This window comes from Anguilla rostrata, chromosome 4 (genome assembly GCF_018555375.3).
Source record: "Anguilla rostrata isolate EN2019 chromosome 4, ASM1855537v3, whole genome shotgun sequence".
Lineage (NCBI taxonomy): Eukaryota > Metazoa > Chordata > Actinopteri > Anguilliformes > Anguillidae > Anguilla > Anguilla rostrata.
The window spans coordinates 27,472,732-27,476,793 of record NC_057936.1 but is presented as its reverse complement, the minus strand read 5'-3'; positions in this window follow the sequence as shown (position 1 = coordinate 27,476,793).

Genomic DNA, 4,062 nt, shown 5'->3' with positions numbered 1-4,062 from the left:
TTTCTCCTGGCTCCAGGCCAATCCGGACAATACTATGTCGGCAATAGGTGACTAAAGATTGCCTGTTTCTGTAGTTTCCCGTTATTTTTATGTCTTTTAACAATCGTTTATTATGCGATAAAATAATTATTTTATTCAACAGAGAAATATATTTCACGATGTTTCCCACATATTTCTTTGTAAACTCATTACATTGGATATTACACTTGCTTATCATAGACAATCAGGTACATAACTGCACTGTGATTACTCTAGATAGAACACATTGGCTATAATGTTACCTCTAATGACTAAACAGAGTCGCAGTTACAATGTATTTTTAATTATGCAGATTAAGGAATGTTTCATTCCCTTTGCTCTTCCCAGCTGGAATATTTTGTGAACAGTAATAAACAAATGCTCAGTCAGGCTGTCTGCAATACAAATGGAATAAACTGTGAAATAGTGAAAACACAACAAAGCAGATTCACACTTATTCTTGGTGGTAATAATGAAAATAGAAAATAGTCTGAAATACATACACAAATGTATTAAGTCCAGTCTAATCTATACTATACAGTGACTGTCATAATTTTTGGGACAAAGACTTTTTTTTCTTCTTCTAGATTTGGCTGTGTAGGCTTACTCCATGGCTCTGTGACCCATAGACATCACCAATTGCCAAGTATCTTCTCTTATGATATTCTGCTTGGCCTGTACTGCAGTCATCTTCAGCTCACACCTGTTTTGGGGGCTAGTTGCCTTATGATCTCTCTTCAGCTTATGAAACGTGTTCAATTGGATTCAGATCCAGTGAAGTGACTAGGCCAGTCAATAATTTTCCCATTTTTGGCTTTGAAAAACTTTTTTTGCTTTAGCAGTATGTTTGGGATCATTGTCTTGCTGTTGGATGAAGTAGTGTCCAATGAGTTCGGAGGAATTTTGTAGAACTGGAGCAGATTAGATACTTCTACACACTTCTGAATTTATTTTGCTGCTGCTCTCAGCAGTTACCTCATCATCATCTACACAAAAATAAGAATAGGAGTAAGAGATAAGAATAAAAATGACCGTATGGATAAACGTGCTATTGTGGGACTATTATTATAAAATAAAGTCAAATAAAATCATTTGGAATTAAGCAGTTTTATGCACTATATTGACCCAGAAGACATTTGTAGTTGGATTGAGCTGAGTGGGAATAAGTAAGCATGGACCCTACAGCACAGTACAGAACATGCAAACAACAGCATCCTCACAAGTTTCACAACATTCATCTCCGTAGCAAAGAATACAGCAGTGATGGGCTGGACACAGCTCCATGGAAACCATGGCAGTTGACTCCAGCATCCAGCACAGGATTTCTGGATGTCAGGGATGCCTCTCCTTTCTATTTTTTAAATAAGCACTCCAAAACTATTACTAATGCGGACTAGAATCGTAGGCTACTTAACACATGTTCATGCTCAGAGTAGAAATAATTTAGCCGACGATGTCATTTTTAAACATTGCTGACACAGTGGTTTCTGGACAATATACTAGTCTGAACAGTGTACAAAATCAGAAATGACCCAACCATATGGCAAACAACAACTTTAGTTTTTGGGCTAATAACTCAGAGGCATTGCAAGAGGATTTCAAATAACCAAAAATAACACCCATCTAACAAAATATTGCTAAACTGATGTTTAAATCATGAAATGTTTAAATCAAACTTAGGTTCCGTAAACAGAAATCATAAAGGCTAACCTATGAAAAACAAATGGCAGCAGATGTATGTTACATAATATTAAACCAGAGGGAAAGGCGTAGCAGTGTTTTTTTTGGACAATGTCATGCAGTAGCGTTTGTATGGAGAAACATCTATTGTTGCACATGTAAGGGTTTTTCGTTCCATACCCTGGGCTCATTCCAATCATTTATTTTTACCTCCTTGCATCCTTTCCTCAAGTTCGTTCCTCACTCCTTAGCTGCACCCATCAAAGGATGCAAACAAAGGAAGCAAGGAAAGGACGTGAGGACAGGGGAATTGAGGAAATGTGTATTAGGCAAATGGAACGTCCTTGTTCAGTCAAGCACTAGTCTGAAGCCACGTTAATTACATATGTGGTCGATGGGGAGAGGTAGATCCACAGGTTGATTATTTAAATGTCAGGCGTTCTGAAAAAAGTGTTTCCTTGCTCAAGCATCCTTTGTCAGTCTCATAAATCCTTCAACACAGTGAAATGTCCAGTGGTATTTCAACTCTAACTATGTTAATTTCATTAACATTCTAGAGTGGGACGAAATCGGTTAAGAGTAGAAATAACACTGTGAGAGTTGAAATAATACTGGACGTTTCACTGTGAAGGAGAATTTAACAATTTGGAATTGCCTTGAAGATGACAGACTAATTTTTTTGGGGGGGTCAGGTGAGAACCAAGGAACAAGGACAGATAAAATAAGCGATTGGAATGATTGCACTCCTTCATTTGCCTCACTTGTGCGCTGTCTTCTGATTTCAGAAATGGTTGTCTGATTTCAGAAATGCTCACCTTTGATTCGTCATCAAAGGTCAGAGATTTGCAAAATGCCTGCGCAAAGTTTTTGGTAAATGGGACAGTATTGTACAGTATTTTGGGCAGTATGATGCTGTGAAATCATTTTACTGCTTATTATTGTGAATGGCAATTCATTATGGGCAACCATTTTGTATGCATGGCATGGGATAGAGTACTATTGATTGTACTGTGAAAACAAGAAATGTTTAGACTGCAAAAAACTGACCAATAATTTATTTAAATTAATAAAAAGACTTTACATGTTCCTCAGAGTATTACACATGCTTTGGTGAAAAGCTAAGGAAATGGCAGTGTAGCATAATGAGTAAGGAACTGGTCTTTTAACCTAAAAAAGGTCACAGGTTCTATTCCCGGGGAGGATGCTGCCGTTGTACCATTGAGCAAGATACCTAACCTGCATTGCTTCAGTATATATCCAGCTGTATAAATGGATGCAATGTAAATGCTGTGTAAAAGCTGTGTATGTCGCTCTGGATAAGAGCATCTGCTAAATGCCTGTAATGTAACACAGTCTGCACACCATGGATGTTTAAATGTTTGTTTTTGAAACACAGCTTTTCAAAATTCAGAATTTTTGAGAATGCTTAAAAACAAACATAAAGCTTTCAGTTCTCTTGTGAATAATGTTCAGCATTTACTTCTATAAGGTACACTATGTAGGATTTTGTATTTGAAAATATGATAAAATAACTATGCTAGGGCATATCTACGATGCAATGGCAATCTATGTCTTTACACACTTTAGCCAAATTCCTGCACCTTTCACCTCTTTTTTTAGTCTATTCCAGATTTGGGTAGGGTTTCGAGTTTTACTCAGTGCAGTTATCCTGCTAACTCAGTAACCCTGCTTTGTAAAACAGGGCCCAGAATAGCTAAATACTAAATGAGGAAAAACACGAAATAGCTGCACTACGGAGTAGCTACCATACGATGTTCCTGCAGACTAAGGGGTGCACTCAGTGTAAAGATATAACACTGCCTAATTACTGTTACCACCTATATGGAATCATTCATGTTGCTAAAAATTCTCTTTTCAATATCTCATCTCACCTCTTTGCTTGATATTCTGGTTGCAGCGCTAGAAGGTGTGTCCAAAACAGAGGTGTGGGTGGGGTTGAGGATGAAGGAGGTGTGAGTGGGGTTTTAAACCTTTATTTACCCAGGGTAGGTTCGCTGAGCACAGATGCTCTTTTGCTACAACACCCTGCTTCACACTCATCTGAAAGACGGCATCTCCTACAGCACAGTGTCCCCGTCACTGCACTGGGGCATTGGGGTTTATTTGTCCAGAGGGAAGATTGCCCCCTGCTGGCCCACCAACACCACTTCCAGCAGCAACTCAGTATTGCCTGGTGGTCTCCCATCCAAGTACTAACCAAGCCCACACTTGCTTAGCTTCCGCCAGTCGGCAGGAGCAGAGTGCGTGGTGGTATGGCTGCTGGCTTTACAAACACAGTGTCTATAAGGGCCGCAAAATCCTACATAGTATACCTTTAATACTATAATACTATGGCGTTTGGTG